The following is a 19,651-nucleotide window of genomic DNA, read 5'->3' on the forward strand; positions in this document are numbered from 1 at the left end:
TTCTTAACAGACAGTGGCCTATTAGAGGGACCTGGCTCAAGGCCATCAAATATTTATCTGAAGTGGAGATGTGATGTACCTCAATAGTGATTTTGAAGAGCACCTGGTGGTCATTTATTATTATTGTATTTATGCATTTGTTATGCTCTCTTTTTGGAATTAGAGTTTGACTCTGCTTCTGTTTGAATGTTCTGATTTAGTTTCACATGGATTTATAATTTGTAATGTTATTTTTTGATCTATTCTATGGATACTTGAATGTTCCTTGAAATTTAAAGGGATGGTAAAAACAAAAACCTCAAAATTTAAAAAAATCACCTGTAAATCTCTGTAAATTATAATCTGTGCACAGCCTTAGACTTGCCCTTGCAAACATCTCACATATAGTACAAAACCTCACTGTATAGTCCCAAATAAAAGCCGTGGAACATTCTGAGCAGAGTGACAACTAAAATAGTGGCCATAAAAATAACGATACCCCACCAGCACCACCACAACTATATGGTTTCAAATGATACAAGTAAAGCGGTTATTTGCATCAAAACAGGACAGGAGGAGAGGTTAGGGAGTGAAGGAGTAAAATATGCGAATCAGAGGAGAGAAAGAAACAACATGGGAGAAGAATGTTTTTGCTCAGCAATTCTTTCTGGGAGGAACTGTTGTAACAGAAATGGCTTACTACTCCCATAGAATAGCCAGCATGTTCCACAAAACAGTTAAGCCAAAGTGAATAGATTTAGTCAGTTCAGTCTGAGTAAACTGGTCTGAATGCAAGAACTTAGGTCAAGATCCACAGAACTGCACAATTAGTTTTGCATGCCCAAAAGGGCTTATGTTTCTAAACAACGGTCATCCATGGCAAATCATTTTTGAAACAGAGGCAACTTTGCAAAGCAATTTACAATACAGCTTTAGGGGAATGTGTGGGGTTTACTTTTCAAAGAAAAAGAAGTAAAAAATGCATTCTCCTAGGAATAAGGGCCATGACTATTGAGCATCCCTAAAATAACTCTTGGAGTCCCAGCCAACTGATTCGAGGACAGAGAGATTATTTATACACAGGCATGATAGAGGTGACAAGTGGGAAACCTCAAAGCTCCCCACTTTAGTGTAAGACAAAAAAGTCAAGGAATAACTGGAGAATGCCTGATCTACCTGAGCAGAAGGCGGTGGGGGATGGGGAACCCAGAAACAAAAGATAAAGTAGTAGAAGACAAAACAGGGCCCAGGAGGCTGTAAGGCCTACAGAACATTTGTACATCCTGATGGCAGTTTCCCAAGGTCACAAGTGGTCAAGGAGTGGGAAGAAAGTCCTGGAAGGCAGACATTGTCTTCAATTCATTCCTCTTCCCCTGATCATCGTGGGATTCATAGCAGGTCTGTTCAGTCCATGGTGGTCTTTGTGTGGACCAAGCAGGAAGCCTGCACCCCATATGTCCACACATAGTCAATGACTGGGAATTCAGCAAGGGCTGGGAGAAGAGTTGTTCAAACTAGGCCTTAAGAACAGGACAATGGACTGTCATTCTGGAGGAGTCTGGAAATGTAAAGACCTGGTTGTTCCTAAAGGCACCTATGGAAAATTTCCAGAGAGATAAAATTTGCAGGGATAGTGGTAAAATGAGCTAATTCCAGGAGGAGCCAGTCAAGTCTCTCAGAGAGGCTTCCATTAAACACTTTGTCCTTTCTCTATGCCTTTTCTTCATACCCCTGGAGGGCAACAGACATTTATTAACCTTGCAGAGGTTGCAACGTTCTTCTGTAAACTAGAGTGTGTGTACTATATTGGGCTGGCTCAGATTCAGACAATACTTTGTCTGCTGGCCCAACCACATATGATAAGGACATGTGTGTGCCATGAGCCCGCACAAATCCTCACCACAGGTGGCTGAATTGGCAGATGAACAATAGTCTGAATTGGCCTAATTATAGCCAAATAAGGCATGCATGTATATCAATTACACACACGTGTCATTTAGACACTGTTCCCTGTTCTTAGGATCTAATGCCAGCTGTGGGATTTCAACATCCCTAGTTATTAATACAGTGTTTGTCAGTTGACTACCATAGCTTGTTGGCTTCTCTTCTCTGTACACAGGAAATGCCAGGGGAAAAAATATCAGTATCTGTAGTTTTTGAAAGAATATGGGGAGTTCTCTCACACAGGGAGGCACACATCTCTCTGTTCCTCAAACTACAAGTCCTAGAGCAAGAGTGGGCAAGATTTCAAGCTTGCAGGATCTACTTTCTTTTATATGAGAACCTGGAGGCCCACCAACAGGGGCATATCAACCATTGAGCAAGGAGGAACAATTGTCCTCAGGCCCAAAGGGTCTGGGGGACCCCCAAGGCTTGCCCTTGGCCATGGTGCCCCCTCCTGCACCCAGACGATGAGCAAAGTCTCACCAAATGGGAGAGAGAGGCAGGCCCCTCTCCTCTCCAGCCAGCGTTTCAATGAAATGCTAGCTGAGGGGGGAAGGATTCTCTCCCTGGTCATTGGCCCCTCCCCTGCATCTGATGTCAGATGCAAGGGGGTGGGGCCATTGCCAAGAATGGGGCTGACACAGCCTTGACAGAGTTTCATTTCCCCTGTCAGCGGTTGGTGGAATCTCTGAAAGGGAGCTCCTTGCCAGAGAGTGCACACAAAGCACACATGGGAGTGCATGCAAAGCAGGGGGCAGAGGAGCCACCAGTTGGACTTTGTCCCCTGGCCCCCACCAAGCTCCCTACTAGAAGGCCAGTTATTTGCTGCATCTCATGAAACAAACACCAGAATAACCTGAGCATGCAGGTATAAATTTCCATCCGAGTTATTACAGATCAGGGACTCCGGTACAAAACTGAACACTGATCAGCAAAGATGCACAAAGACCTGTTACTGGTGGACCTCATTATCCACAGGGGTTCCATTCTCCACTACAACCGTGGATAACAGAACTGCGGATAATGAGGCAATGGGAACTGGGGAGGGGAGTAGGTTCCTGGAGGCTGGGGGAAAAGGGTGAAAAATGGTGGAAATAATTGGAGTAAAGTGCCATATCGTGTTCCCAGATCTCCAAGTGTCCAGCAAAATCCCCCCAAAGTGCCAAATCTGCCATTTTTCTGCAAAAAGCCATGGAAAAAAAATTATCCCCCCCCCCACAAATGAGCCACAAAATGGCTCCTTTAATCAAAATGGTGGCTGCCACCTTCGAACCATGGATATGTGGGTTTTAACCCTTATGTATCCGCAGATGAAGTCAGGTTATTATTTTCCAACCGCAGATATGTGGAACTGCAAACAGCAAATCAATTTTTTTTACTGGTGAGGAACAATGAGGAAGTGAGATAAGCAAGTAGCACAAGGTTAGTCATGGCAGAGCATTTTTTTTTAATTTGAAAATTTTACTTACTGTTGGGAATAAAATAAACTGTCCAATCTACTGCAAATCATCCAGAAACATACCAGTAGGTCATGATTTATCTTCTGCCCAACCCTGTCTTAGAATTTCCCATACAAGCATTCTCCCCACCCCCAAGGAGGGCCAGGGACAGTCTTTTGAGACTTTTCTATTCCAACACTATTTCTGACTGGCTCCAGTAAATCTCACAAGTTCTTGCAGGGAAAGAAGTTTACATAAAACATTCTGAAGCATGATTTACAGTTTAGCCTCATTTCCCCCCAATGGGTTCACAGCCCAGGCTGGGGCCAGCAAACCTCTGGGCCCAGGTAAATGTCTTCTTCCACATACCCCAATGCTTGAGAACAGCAAACCATCAATTCCGGTTCCCCAAGATCCCTACCACAATGATAGCAAGACCTGCCAACATACCTAATTTGTGTGGGAAAGGCCTGATTTTAAAGACTGATGTCCCTTGCTCCTGCTTTCTCTTGACACCTCCCAACTTTCTCTTTTTCTGAACAAAATTAACATCCACTTAATTTTTCTAAAATATGTCAGTTAATGTAGGTACTCCAGGAGTGGATCTTGATAGATTTATTTATTTAACCCATTTTTATATCACCCATACACAATCTAAAAATGACAATTAAAACATTAACACAATTAAAACAGTTTAAAATACAAATAAAAATGCTAAACTTTAAACTTTAAAACTATAAACTAAAGCCTGACTAAACAGGTATGTTTTCAGGCCCTCCTTAAAAGCATCCAGAAGGGGAGGCGCTAAAGCGTGTTCCAAAGTCCCAGGGCAACCCTAGACAGAGCCTGGTTTTGACTTGCCACCAACTGAGCCAATGGCAACTGCCACCAGATCTCCTCAGATGATCTTAATAGGCAGCAGAGTTCATGAAGAAGAAGAAGGCATGCCCTTGGACCCAATCTGTTCAGGGCTTTATAGGTAATAACCAGAAATTGTATTTTGCCTGGAAACTTATGGTAGTTCTTTTAAAATAGGTGTAATATGATATCTTCTGGTAACCCCGGAGACCAACCTGGCTGCTGCATTCTGCACCAGCTTCTATTTCCGGACTACATACAAAGGCAGCCCAATGTAGAGCACATTGCAGTAGTCAGGTCTGAGGTTACCAGCGTACGTACACTGTTCTGAGGTCATTTAGCTCAAGAAAAGGACACAGCTGGCATATCAGCTGAAACTGATAGAAAGTGCTTCAGCCACTGCCTCAACCTGGGACACAGGGTTTGGATCCAGAAGCACCCGAGTTCCTTCTGTGGAAGTGTGACCCCATCCAGAACCAGCAGGTCAAAATAATCTCGCGAGTTCTGACCCCACACAATAAGTACATCTGTCGTATTTGGATTCAGCCTTGTCATGGTCGCTATGAACTCCTGAGCTGATCCTGACAAGTTGGTTCCAAAGTGAAAGTTTAAAATACCCCAGAACTATCAGTCTGGGAGACTCCAATGCCAACTCCACAACCAAGTCAGTCAGCTCCATTAGGGACTCTGTTGGGCAGCGGGGTAAATGGTACACCAACAGAAGTCCCAGTCTATCCTTGGTCTCCAGATGTAGCTACACAGACTCAATATAGGCCAGTTCTCTGACAGGACCCCCGGTAAGGGAGATATTATTCTTATACACCACAGCCACTCCTCCTCCCCACCCATGTCCTCTCACTTGCTCCACAATAGAGTATCCTGCTGGAAGAAGCGGGGCCCAAACTAGACCACTAGCCTCCCCCATCCAGGCCTCTGCAATACAAACCAGATCAAAGCACTTTGCAGGTGTGCTTAGTTCCCACATTAGCTGAAGAAAATAACCTTTGCAAGACTTCAGCATCTAGATAGCCCAGACCTTCTAAAAAAGAACATAAAGATAATTTGTTGCTTTTCTAGCAATCTAAGGAGGAGATCAGAATTTACAAAGAATTAAGCCAACAGTTTAGTTTTAATTAAAACAGGACTTCACACATATGTCTAAGAGAATCGTTTGAATAAGTACAAATATAGTTTTCTTAACTTTATTTCAAATTATTGATCAGTGACAATGATGGAGGTAAAGTCAGGAAAAGAAGCCTGCATTTTATTTTATGACATTTTCATAATTTGGCAGCCATACAAGTGACTGACAGAAGGTTCTGGTCTTAGACTGGAGTCTGGTCAAGATACATGAAGTAATGGCTTTGCTTATTTGATAACAGGGAGTATAATTTTAGAATATGTTTATAATGAAATTTGCTCTTGATGCTGGAACACTGTGAACATAGAAAGGAAAGAAGATGGAAGGTCACAGAAACAGAATAAGATGAAAGATACAGCATACATGCCTTCAGTTCAGCCAGAAGTGTCTGAACTTTAATTTTCAGGCATGCCTTTTAATGTTATAGTACTGCCTTCTTTTTAGGTTCATTTCTCTGAAATGAACAGCCTGATCCTATGCATGTTTACTTGGATGCAAGGTGTACTGAGGTTAGTTGGAGTTACTCCCCAGTAAGTGTGCACGATTATTTGTCATTTTTGTATAATCAGTACATGTCACCTTCTTAAACAAAAATCAATCAGGAAGTATACCTGTTTACTACCAGTTAGGGAGTAAAGCATCAGTGTCAGAATTAAACCCTCACATAGGGAAGGAGGAATGAATCCATTCCCAATAAGAAGTAACCCTGAGGCAGCAGGTTTTGTGCCTGTATTTCATCATATGAGTGAAACAGAAGAACCTTTGAGATCTGGAATAAACTCACTCAAACAAGTAATAACAGACAAAAACAACTTATCACCTGTAGGTGAACATTTCTCCCATGAGAATGTAAACATTTCCTCTTTGACCTCTTGGTCCTTGTCCCAGAGGCACCACTACAGCCACTTTGAAAGGTATGCCTGGGAAATAAAATTCAGAACTTCATGGCTGACAAAGGAAAGCAGGTTACCCTTGGGACTAGAAAACGATCAAATCCATGGCTGGTACATGAAAACCTCTTGGTGGCTTGTGCATTCCCATGCAGAATGTCATGAGAACCCAGGGAAATTGGCATTTACCTGGAATTCTTAATCTGAGATTTGAATTACAGCTGTCAGTAAATGCCAGTTTGGTACAGTGCTGACCAGAATTGGGGGGAAACTTCTGGCTCCTTACAATAAAGGAGTGTACGTGTGCGCTACTGAGATCTAGGGTTTTTGTTTACTGACCATGGGTTTAATCAAGAGAACCAGCCCTCTGTAACCTCATGTTAAAAGCTTCAGGAGAGCCAAGAGACACAATTGTTTTCAATATAACCATTAATTGATTGGGGTGGGAGCAATGCTTTCTGCACTGTTGGTTTATAGCTCATCCCTATTTATCTATCTATCTAGATTTTTATACCACCTGATATGTACATCTCTAGGTGATGCACAGAATTTAACATACTATATAAAGGAGTAAAAACAGATTAAAATCCCAACACACACAATAAAAACAATCTCATAAAACAGGTTATTAAAAGTAATTCTAGTTAAAAGCCTGCAAAAAGGTGCATATTAAGGGTCTTCCTGAAAACAAAAGGTGCATATTAAGGGTCTTCCTGAAAACAAAAGGTGCATATTAAGGGTCTTCCTGAAAACAAACAGATAAGGAGATGCTCTTATTTTAATAGGGCGCATATTCCAAAGCCCCGGAGGAGGGCCGGATTAAGGGCAACTGATACCCTAAGCACAGCTGAACAATGGTGCCCCCCCTCAGCCCCCTCCATTGCTTAACTGACAAGACATTAAGACTATTTACTTATACCTTAATATTTATTTAAATTTTAGAAAGTTTTCTTCTAGATTTTTTAAGGTAAAACAAAACAGTTCCACTGCCTATAATTTCTTATAAATAGCCACAACAGAAGGAATGATTGAGAAAAATATTTCATCTTTAAGGTCAGATATCATAACATATGACCATCTTTTATGTGAAGTTTTATCAATATTTTGCACTGCTCTTTACAGTAATCTTTCACAAATCAATGACTTTTTACTTCAGATACATAGTTTAGTAGTTTCTAGAAACTTTAGTCACTCACCGAGCCAAAGAAAACGTTTTCTTAACAATGCAGAGTAAAGTTGAACACGGCAGATAAAAACAATTACAAAAAATCGACTAAAGTTGAGTGTGGCAGTGAAATGCAAGGTGGCAAAAGAAATGCAAGGTGACAATAAGGGAGGCGAAAAGAGAGTTTGAGGAACATTTAGCTAAAAGTATCAAGGAGAATAACAGAAACTTCTTTAAATACATCAGAAGCAGGAAACCCGCCAGGGAGGCGGTTGGACTATTAGACAATGAGGGAGTGAAAGGGATTATTAAGGAGGATATGGAGGTTGCAGAGAAGCTCAATGAATTCTTTGTGTCCATCTTCATGGCAGAGGATACAGAGCATATACCTGTTCCTGAACCAGACTTTTCAGAGATGGAGGCTAAAGAACTGAGTCAGATTGAAGTGACAAGAGATGATGTTCTAAACTGTCTGGAAAAACTAAAAACTAACAAATCGCCAGGGCCAGATGGCATCTATCCAAGAGTCCTCAAAGAACTCAAATGTGAAATTGCCGGCATCCTTGCCAAAATATATAACTTATCCCTGCAATCAGGCTCTGTACCGGAGGACTGGAAGGTAGCAAATGTAACACCAATTTTCAAAAAGGGATCCGGGGCAATCCGGGAAATTACAGGCCGGTTAGCTTAACGTCCGTTCCAGGCAAATTGACGGAAAGCATCCTCAAATATAAAATTGTAAAGCACATAGAACAGGCCCTGCTGGCGGAGAACCAACATGGCTTCTGCAAAGGGAAATCTTGCCTCACAAATCTTTGGGAGTTCTTTGAGAGTGTCAACAAGTGTGTGGATCAAGGTGATCCAGCTGACATAGTATACCTGGACTTTCAAAAAGCTTTCGACAAAGTTCCTCATCAAAGTCTCCTGAGGAAACTTAGCAGTCATGGGATAAGGGGACAAGTACATGTGTGGATTGCAAACTGGTTGAAAGACAGGAAACAGAGGGTAGGTATAAATGGAGAGTTTTCACAATGGAGGGAAGCAGGGGCGTAACGATAGGGGGGGCAGGGGGGCATGTGCCCTGGGCGCCACTTGGTGGGGGGCGCCACAAAGTGCCCTCGCCTATCCCCTGCCTTGGCCCTTTCCCGAAAAAAAATTTTTCAATTTTTTTTTGGGGGGGGAAACCCCTCCCCTCCCCCTCCGACGTGCCGCGTGACTTGCCAGTTGCGAGATCTGTCCGGGCGGGGCTCCTGGAGAGCGGTGGAAGGGTTAAAACTACGGAGCTTTCCTCCCTCCCTGTTGGCAGCCCCGCCCACTCCCAGCAGCTGCTGGTTCTCCTGAGCTCTGCCTCGTGCTCCACCCTCCTTAGTATGCAGCCAGTCACGGCACAACCAGTGACCATGTGGATGTTGGAGAGAGAGCTGGGGGTTAGCTTGTGTGCTGACTCAGTCTGAGTATGTAAACTGCTCTGAAAATGAAATGTCCGTTGTTGTTGCTAAGGCAGAGTTATCGCCCAAGAAGTCAAGCCCCCCACCCCATTGCAAGGAAACTGGACCCTGCAGGAGCAGCGTTTAAGAAGCGGCTGCCAGTTGGTTTCACTCTTCGTGCTTCTCTGCCTTTGCCAAAGGAGCAAGAACTGCATGCAGTATTGTCTATTAAATAAAAAATGGGGCGGGGGGCATGGGGGTTAAGAACCGGTATCAGACTCAGACTACATCTGAAGTAAGGAAAAAAACAAACCCCATTTATTTATTTATATTTTTAAAGCACACAGCATTCTGGCAATATCAAACAGCCTTGATTTTTAAATATACCTTGCCTCCTCCACCCCCTTATAATTGAAACCTCTGTATATATAATTTTCTGGAAGCCATTTTTTTCCCTGTGAGGAAAGAACCGCTTTCCAGTTTGCAGCCCTGATCCCCTGTGTGTTTCCTTCTCGGGAGGAAACTGAGAGCAGACGGGGCTACTCCCATGTTTATCTGCAATCTAGGTGCTGTTAGTTGGGGAACCAGTCTGATTGAAGTGAGGGTTGGTGGTGAAGGGGGAAATGTGTAGTGTGGTGCCTACGCATGCCTCTTGGGGCTGGGCTGCTGCCGTCTTTCTTTGTCCTCTCCGTGCATTTCCAGCCCATTTGGGAGCGTGCCTTCTTTGGGAGCACTGGGGCAGGCTGAGGGGAAAGCATGCAAGCTTGTTGCATCGCGCCCTTTTTTCTCTGAAGTGCCTGTCCGCAGAGGCGTAACTAGGGAAAACGGCGCCCGGGGCAAGCACTGAAATGGCGCCCCCCCCACCGCCCCCCCACCGCTGCCCCCCCCCACATACTACATTATACTTAGGTTTTTCCTCACAAGCGCCTGCCGCCGCCACCAAGCCAGGCCACTGACTGGCCGCCAGGCGCCAGCAAAGCAATGGGGGGGGCCGTGGGCAGCACGGAAGGGACCGCTCGTGGGGAAGGGGGCACCGACGTGCTCCCTTGACTGCTGCAGCGCTGCTGCACTGAGCAGGAAACATTTGTATTAACAAAACATTTAAAAAAAATAAAATAAATTTGGTCATGGCGGCGCCCCCCACGTGACCAGAAAAGATGGCGCCCGGGGCACGTGCCCCCCCTGCCCCCCCTATAGTTACGCCTCTGCCTGTCCGTGTGTAAGTGGAAGGGGTGAAGGGCTTTGTGTCCAGGCAGCGAGCAATTGGTAACCTTCTTCTTGGATCCCCTTGCTTCCTACCTTGCTTTTCGAGTTTACAAGTTTGGAGAAAGCAGGGGATTTCGTACAAAACCACCAGCAGCTAATTGGAAAAGTCATTCCAGCTCCATTGTCTGCAATTAGTCTTGCTAAACTACTAAACCCAAACTAGCCGGTTTGAGGTTTATTTATTCATTTCCATTCTTTTTGCATTAACAAACAGACATCGAATCAGGCTGAAACTTTTCCAGAGCTTAGTTCACGCTTGGGTTAGGGCTGTCAGCCAGATCTGAACAGGAGCACTTTATATGATGTGTATGTGATATCTATCTATCTATCTATTCACATGCACCCGCACACACACGAACACAATATAGTGGGGCAAAGGATGCCCAGATTATTTAAAGGTTATAGGTTTATTTAAAGGTTATTTAAAAAACATCAACAACCTCTGTGTGATTTCCCCATCCCCACCCCATGTATGTTTAAATTCAGATTGGTTTTTTTTAAAATGGGGCTCATTAGTAGATGCCCAGATTATTTAAAGGTTAAAGGTTTATTTAAAGGTTATTTAAAAAACACCAACAACCTCTGTGTGACTTCCCCATCCCCACCCCATGTATGTTTAAATTCAGATTGATTTTTTTTTTAATGGGGCTCATTAGTAGATGGCAGAACAATGAATCTTGTATTGCTACATTAATTTTGTATTTGTTGGTGGGGAAGGTGGGATCTAATTGTATTAAAATAGCTGGGATTTCAGACTTTGAAAGTGCCTGCCTTTAACTTGTGTGGTGCTTAAAAAAAACAAAACACCACTTGTAAGAATTCACCCCCAGAAATGTTGCTTGACTTGTATTTTTGAGCTGATATTATAGCAAAGTTATCTGAAAGATGGGTGTCAGATTTTTTGGCTCTATTTTCCCTAGATATGCCTCGGGGGGGGGGGGGACAATTTCAGTGCTTGCCCCGGGCGCCGTTTTCCCTAATTACGCCTCTGGAGGGAAGTAAGAAATGGAGTTCCCCAGGGATCTGTACTGGGACCAGTGCTTATTAATTTATTCATAAATGATCTAGAAGTAAGGGTAAGCAGCGAGGTGGCCGAATTTGCAGATGATACCAAACTCTTTTGGGTAGTGAAATCCAAAACAGATTGTGAGGAGCTCCAAAAGGGTCTCTCCAAACTGGGGGAGTGGGTGACAAAATACCAAATGTGGTTCAATGTTGGCAAGTGTAAAGCAATGCTAATTGGGACAAAAAACCCCAACTTCAAGTATACGCTGATGGGATCTGAGCTGTCAGTGATTGACCAGGAGAGGGATCTTGGGGTCGTGGTGGACAGCTCATTGAAAGTGTCAACTCAATGTGCGGCAGCTGTGAAAAAGGCCAATTCCATGCTAGGGATCATTAGGAAGAGGATTGAAAATAAAACTGATAATATTATAATGCCCTTATACAAAATGTTTGTGCGGCCACACCTGGAGTACTGCGTACAATTCTGGTCACCACATCTAAAAAAGGACATTGTAGAACTGGAAAAGGTGCAGAAGAGGGCAACCAAGATGATCAGGGGCCTAGAGTACCTTTCTTATGAAGCAAGGCTACAACACCTGGGGCTTTTTAGTTTAGAAAAAAGATGACTGCAGGGAGACATGACAAATGTCTATAAAATTATGCATGGAGTGGACAAAGTGGATAGAGAGAAATTCTTCTCCCTCTCACATAACACTAGGACCAGGGGTTGTCCCATGAAATTGATTGCCAGGAAATCTAGGACCAACAAACGGAGGTACTTCTTTACACAACATATAACCAACTTGTGGAATTCTCTGCCACAAGATGTGGTGACAGCCAATAACCAGGATGGCTTTAAGAGGGGTTTGGATAACTTCATGGAGGAGAGGTCTATCATTGGCTACTAGTTGGAGGGCTAAAGGCCACCACTAGCTTCAAAGACAGAATGCCTCGGAGTACCATTTGCAGGGGAGTAACAGCAGGAGAGAGGGCATGCCCTCAACTCCTGCCTGTGGCTCCCAGCGGCATCTGGTGGGCCACTGCGTGAAACAGGATGGTGGACTAGATGGGCCAGGGGCCTGATCCAGCAGTGCTGTTCTTATATTCTTATGTTCAGTGAAAGAGTTAAGGGCATGATAGCTAGGGGGGAAACTCTGTGATGCCCCCCTTCCCTTGATGCCCTAAGCACGTGCTTGTTTTGCCTTATGGTTAATCAATCCAGGGCTGCTGGGGGGTAGCCACAGAAAAGGCCCAGTCCCAAGTTGCCACCAAACAAGCTGGTGGCAACTGTGACCGGACCTCTCCAGAAGACCTTAATAGGTGGCAGGGTTCATGACAAAGAAGGCGCTCTCTTTAATACTCTGGGCCCAAGCTGTTAAGGGCTTTATAAGTAATGACCAACATTTTGTATTTCACCCAGAAACATATTGTCAGCCAGTGCAGTTCTTTTAAAATCTGTGTTGTGAGGTCCCTTTGGGTTGTCCCAGAGACCAGTTTGGCTGCTGCATTCTGAACCAATGGTAGTTTCCGGATTATGTACAAAGGCAGCCCTACGTAGTGCATTACAGTAGTTAAGCTGAGATGTTGCCAGCATATGTACCACTTTTAAGGTCACTTAGCTCCAGAAGTGGATGTAGCCAACATAGGTTTCTTAAAATTAGGTCTAATAACAGCCTCCTTAAGACAAGCAGGCATCCTACCCTCCCTCAAAGAAGCATTTATATTTACCAGATCCTCTCTGCTAATATTATTACCAGATGGAATAAGCCAAGTTTGGCAAGGGTCAAGAGAAAAGGTTGTAGAACACACAGCCTGAAGCAGTTTGTCCATTTCCTCAAGAGTCACAAACTGAAAGGGATTCAATCTAATCCTATAAGAGGAGCTACTGGACACCTCCACAAGAGACTCGGCAGTAACTGTGGAATCCAGCTTGGCCTAAATCAGGCGCAGAGCCAGCTGAGTGGCAGCCTGGGTCCAGCCCCACCCGTAGGCCCCATGATGACATCACACGCACAGGATGTGCCCGAATGATCCCCCCTGCCCACACCCGGGCTACTTGAAGCCCCGAGCGAGCGCTTGCTTGCCAATCCTTTCCAGGCAGCATTTGCTGCCTGAAAGTGTCTATTCCCTTTTCTCACCCTCCAGAGAGGGAGACAAAAAGGGGAAATAGACGCTTTCAGGCAGCAAGCGCTCCCTGAATTGATGCGGAAACACTCGCTCGAGCTCTTCGGAGCCCAAGCCCTGAAAAGAATTGGCACGCACTTGCTCGGGGCTGGGCGTGGGAGGTTCGTGGGGGGCTTCTCTGGAGCCTGAGCCACCACCCTCCCCCGTGGGCTTCAGCAGCCCCTACCATTGGCATCCCCGGTTCTTTGAACCCATTCGCACAATGGTGGCTACGCCCCTGGCCCGAATACAAGAGATTTTATCCACAAAAAAGTAGTTAAAGACATTGCAGTGAGTGACTGATGGTCCAGGTTCAAGAGGGTACATACTAGCCCCCTCATGACCCTAGACAATTCATCTGGATGTGAATGTGCAGAAGTAAATAGGGCAGAAAAGAACAGCTTCTTTCCTGCGTACACTGCCAGAGCATAGATCTTCAAATGTGCTCTGTGTTGCGACCTATCAGATTTGTGCTGAGTCTTCCTCTACTTGCACTCTAGTCATCTACCTCACCACTTCAGCTCCCGTAGTTCTTCCAAATACCATGGGGCTGACTTTGAAGCAAGTAGAAGATGACGCTTAGGAACAATTGTGTCTACTGTTTTAGTAAGTTCATTATTCCATGTTTGCACAAGAGCATCAACAGAATCACTAGCAGAGCCAACTCTAAAACCTTCCAAGGCTTCTTGGAATCTTATAGGATCCAATAACCTCCTTGGGCAGACCAATCTAATAGATCCTTCACCCCTGCAAAGTTGTTGTGGTTGTAAGTCCAACCTTAACCAGATGGTGATCCATCTATGAAAATGGGGAGATGACAGGAGTCCTGACCCACTGAATACCACCCTGATCAGAACAAAAGACCAAATTAAGCATGTGATCAGCATCACGTGTCATTCCAGAAACCAGCTGGGATAGGCCCATAGCCGCCATGGCTGCTATGAACTCCTGAGCCACTCTTGACAACCCAGTCCCAAAGTGAACATTGAAGTCCCCCACCAACAACAACCTGGGCCACTCCAATGCCAACTCTACAACCAGGTCCATCAGCTCAGTTAGAGACTCTGATGGGCAGCAGGGTGATCAGTACACCAACAGAAGTCCCAGTCTATCCTTGGTCCCTAGATTTAGGTACACAGATTCACTATTATCTAGGTCCATTTCAAACTGGCTTTAGAGCAGGCTATGGGATGGAGACTGCCTTGGTCGGCCTAATAGATTATCTCTACCAAGGAATGGACAGAGAGAGTGTGACTATGTTGGTTCTTTTGGACCTTTCTGCTGCTTTTGATACTATTGATCATGGTATCCTTCTGGATTGCCTGGGAGATTTGGTGGCAGTGCTTTGCAGTGGTTCCATTCCTTTCTTTCCGGGTGATTCCAGATGGTGTCGCTCAGAGATAGTTGCTTTCTGACACCAGAACTATTGTATGGTGGCCCTCAAGGCTCCATCCTATCTCCGATGCTTTTTAACATCTACATTAAACTGCTGGGTGAGATCATCAGGAGATTTGGAGCAGGGTGTTATCAATATGCTGACGACACCCAAATCTTTTTCATTCATTCATTCATTCATTCAATTTCTATACCGCCCTTCCAAAAATGGCTCAGGGCGGTTTACACAAAGAAATATCAAAGAAATAAGATGGGACCCTGTCCCCAAAGGGCTCACATTCTAAAAAGAAACATAAGATAGACCCCAACAACAGTCACTGGAGGTACTGTGCTGGGGGTGGATAGGGCCAGTTACTCTCCCCCTGCTAAATAAAGAGAATCACCACATTAAAAGGTGCCTCTTTGCCAAGTTAGCAAGTTAGCATTTTCCCCATGACATCATGATCAGGAAATGTCATAGCCCTGCTAAACGCATGCCTACAGACAATAATGGACTTGATGAGGGATAATAAATTGAAATGGAATCCAAGCAAGATGGAGGTAAGGGGTCATACTTTGAAGGAAGTGATAAAACTTTCTATTCTAGATGGGGTTGCATTCCCCCAAAGAAGCAGGTACGTAGCTTGGGAGTGCTTCTGAACCCAGGCCTCACTCTGGTTTCTCAGGTTGAGGCTATGGCCAGGAGCACCTTCTATCAACTTTGGTTGATACTACATTCATTCCTTGAAGATAGTGATCTCAGAACTGTGGTGCACTCTCTAGTAACCTATAGGCTTGTCTACTGCAATGTGCTCTACATGGGCGTGACTATTTGCAATGCCTTTGTATGTAGTTTGGAAACTGCAGTGGGTTCAAAATGCAGCAGCTAGATTGGTCTCTGGCGTGTCTCAGAGAGACCATATTATGCCTGTTTTAAAGCAATTGCATTGGTTACCAGTAGGTTTTTGGGCAAAATACAAAGTGCTGGTAATAATCTTTAAAGCCCTAAATGGCTTAGGACTGGGTTACCTGGGAGTGCCTTCTTCTTCATGATTCTCCACCACACATTAAGTTCATTGAGAGAGGGCCATCTCCTTATACCGCCAGCTCGTCCTGCGGTGACTCAGAAGCAGGCCTTCTCTATAGTCGCTCCTCAGCTATGAAATGCGCTCCCAATAGACATTGGTGGTTTAACATCTTTACCAGCCTTCAAAAGAGCCCTTAAGACACATTTTTTAAAGCCAGGCTGTTAGTAATCTCTGAATGTTTTAAATTTTGTAATTGCTGGTATAAACAGTTTTATTTTGTTTCTATTGTGTTTGTTTTTGTGAACCACCTAGAGCCTTTGGAATCAGGTGGTATATAAATTAAATAAATATAGGCCAAATCCCTGACAGGAATCCTGGTAAGGGAGATGGAACAATTGCCAGCGGTAATGGTGGGAAGAGTTGCCTCTGCATGGTGCCAGAGGAATTGTGCAAAATATCGAGCTTTAACCGAAACTTCACACAGGCCCAACAAACAGACAGGGAGCCACACTTAGGGTTGATGATGGCTGATACTGGCCCCCAGGCCTTACAATGAAGAACATGGTGCTATATTGTGCCCCTGGAATATGCAATATTTGCCCCAGTTGAGACATTTATTGTTATTGTAATGGTTGTAAGGGATGTGGTTGCACAATTGTGGGGGTTACATATTGGGTAGGATTTCTGACATGATTGTAACAAATAACACAACTTATCCCACTTCCCTAACCTCATTTAATGGATTTATTACTCAATGGTAAGTTTGTGGGTTGGGTTTTGTTTGTTCTCTGAGATCAAGCAGGATTATATCTGTCAGGCTATAAGCATTTGCTAGGATGATCAAATTGATGGTTGCCATCATCTAATATAATTATGTTATGATGTATTCCTAGTTAATGTACTTATAAGGGGCTGTAATGAATTCAAAAAGTCAGTTTTACAAAACAGTAGCCCAATTCAGCCCTGAAAAGGCAATTAGAAATTACAAAACACATTTACATTCATAACTAACATTGTTTTGTGGCATGCACAGACTCACATACATTTCCATTATTAGCATCAAACTTGCATATTCCTGTGTCAACAGAAGATGATCCACCCAAAAACATCTTTTGTAATGACGATGTCAAAGACATTGGCAAGCTCATAATTCCAGCAGCTCTCCTTTGGGGGACATTTTCTATTGTTTGCTTATATTTATGAGTTACTATTTTCATTAATCTTATGTGGGTTGTGGAAAACTCTCCAAGCCTCTGAGCTCTGATTAGGTCTTTCATATTCACTGTTCCACTCACAAAGTTGTAAAATGGACATGGCAAGAGGAAAACAAAACCTTTCCATATTCCTTTGAGAAGGCTCATTGTCTTATGTTCAAATGCTACAGAGCTAGAACAATGTAGCTTTATTACTGTGAGATGCTATCTTCAGATGACAATCAAGTGAGGTTCTTCTAAAAACACAGTGGGCAAGCTTCCTGGTTTCCATCTCTCTCTCTCTCTCCTATATTATTCTTTGGTTTATTCATGTACTGTCTGATTTGAGTTGATCCATGACTATGCAAAACCTTGTAGGGTCTCAGAAAAAGTATACTGATACACAAAGAGCCCCTCTAAACACAGATATATGTATTATGCCTTTATGTTTGTTAATACATTTATATTTAGGATTAAAATTGTCTGGAATCACAAATCTGTATTTTTGCTTCATAAAAAGGTAGGTATCATATGATCTAAAAGTGATCTGAATAAAACCTGTATAAATCCAGATAAAATATACACCAAGACAAACAAACTGTACTCAAAGGTGAAAAAAATCAAATATATATATAGAGATCTATAAACATATGAAATTAAAAAGTCCAAAAAGGGTATTCCAATGGGAGTTCAAAATTACACAGGAGTTAACAAGCTTCTGTATCCATAATGTAGAGTGAACTATTTTGCATGTCTCTTGTCCTCTCGTGGTAAGGCACAGCATAAGGAGGTTTTAATCTGGAAAGTGCTTATGTTTTTGAATGCTCCAAGGCAGTAACAAAGGATATGGCCTTTGCATCCCTCTGTTCTTCCGCTGGTCTATTTGCCCACCCCCCAATTCCCCACCTGCAGCAGCAAGTAGGGTTTAGTTTTGCCCTACAGCAGGTGGGGTGCTATAGCTGGCCTGCTTCAGGGCTTTAGCAGTTTGCTATATGCAGAAATCAGCAGGTGGGGCTTTTCACAGCATGGAGGTAAACACTGTCACCTGCTAATACATGCTCAATCTGCTCTTAAGCAGATAAAGCTACAGTGACTATTTCAACCCTGCTTAAAGGATTCCTCTTAATTTTTTTAGAGCAGCATGATCATAGAAATTCAATAGGTGAGGCTTTTCCTATCACCATAGATCTGGCAAGGGAAATATGCAGCTGTTGAATTTCTGCCCATCAGGCAGCCATTAAAGGCATGGGAGCGCTGCCAGAAAAAAGTGTGGCAACTATAAACAAATTGTTCTAAGAAGAACAAAAAAGACAGAACCCTGAAATCAATGGAAGGGTGTTGCCTATCAAGTCAATTTACAACAGTTATGTTATGAGTGTTTTGATCTCTACTTTTGTTTTGTTTTTTATTCTTTATTCTGGTAGCAAAGTATAAATAAATGCCCTATAAACGATAAACCCATCATGTGTGAAAAACAAATATTTTCTAGGGGAAGGAATGCTATCTTTTGAAAATTGTTTTATTAATTCTGCAGTGACTTTTTATATGACAGTAAACACACAAAGAAGTGGAAGATATGCAAATCACATAACCGTCTTTCTTTACTACCTATACTAGAAGGGAAGCCACGCTGAAAATGCAATAACTACACTGAACAGAAGTCTCTCTCATGCTTAGGGGTTTGGAAGTAAAATGGCGTGAGAATAAACCTTGCCAGCTTGTAACCCTTGAGAGGTAGCCCAAATGTATTCAAAGCACTGCTGCTGAAAGTTACTTGCAGCTTGAATTATCAATACGGATCCAGTTTCAGCCCTGCTGCAAAGGGTTGCCACTACTCAGTCAATAATACCCATATGCAGAGGTGCACCTAGGCTTTTTTTTTGGACCTAAAAGCCTTTTGCCTACCACTGCTGCAAGATCAGCTGCAATGCACTATTGCTCAGGGAAAGCTGCAAACTTTTTTTTCAGAAGAAATTCAGAATAAGGTACTTCCCACTGACCTGCATGTACCATATTTGGCATGGACAGTCCTGCCACTTAAATTAGCTGAACCATGCTCTGTCTGCTGCAGTGGGGCCAGGCTGAGCACAGGGCCCCCCTAATGTCCCGCCAGGGGCCGGGGTGGCTGTGCTGCCAGCCCACGCCGCCAGGCAGCTCAGCATGCGATTCTGAGGGTGGCTGTGGCCAGCCCATGGCCCACTCACAGGCTGCCCACCCATCAATCTCCTGTTGTGCGCGGCCATGGGGGGGGGGGGGGGCTGAGGGCTGAATGTCATGTGCTCACGACACTCATGCAGCACTGTACAGGCACTGGGAAGCAGCTTGCCTGCTCCAGGCCTAGCCAGGTCCAGCCTGGGCCTAGTGCGTTAGCAGCTGGTGCTGCAGAGGCAGATGGTTGAGGGCTGGCCGCAGGTAGGTCCACTCAGCCTTCAGCTGCCCTGGCTGGGCTCAGCAGGTGGGTAGGCTGCACCCACCCTCAGAGTCGCATGCTCAGCTGCCCAGGATGGGCTGGTTGCACAGCCAACCCCAGCCTCCAGCAGGACATTTGCGGGGGGGGGGGGGCACGGTGTTGATGACTGGACTTCTGCCCAGAGTTCAGTCCAAAGGGCGCTTCTGCCCATATTTATCAGAATAGAAGACAATGCCTTTAGATGCCTTTAATGGGTTCTTTGCAAATAAGATCTCCTGTATTCGGGCTGACTTGGACTCCATTATTTCTGCAAGGTCTATTGAGGAGGTGTCCAGCAATCCCTCTTGCAGTATTAGATTGGATCAGTTT

The 19,651-nt window shown here is 44.1% G+C and overlaps 1 protein-coding gene across 1 annotated transcript in view; it reads right to left on the reverse strand.

Annotated features, from left to right (window-relative positions):
• Nucleotides 1–19,651, reverse strand: part of EPS8L2 (EPS8 like 2) — a 151,470-nt gene that overhangs the window by 50,152 nt on the left and 81,667 nt on the right. The gene's annotated exons all lie outside the window — the stretch shown is intronic.

Source organism: Hemicordylus capensis, chromosome 1 (genome assembly GCF_027244095.1).
Source record: "Hemicordylus capensis ecotype Gifberg chromosome 1, rHemCap1.1.pri, whole genome shotgun sequence".
In the NCBI taxonomy this organism is placed as follows: domain Eukaryota; kingdom Metazoa; phylum Chordata; class Lepidosauria; order Squamata; family Cordylidae; genus Hemicordylus; species Hemicordylus capensis.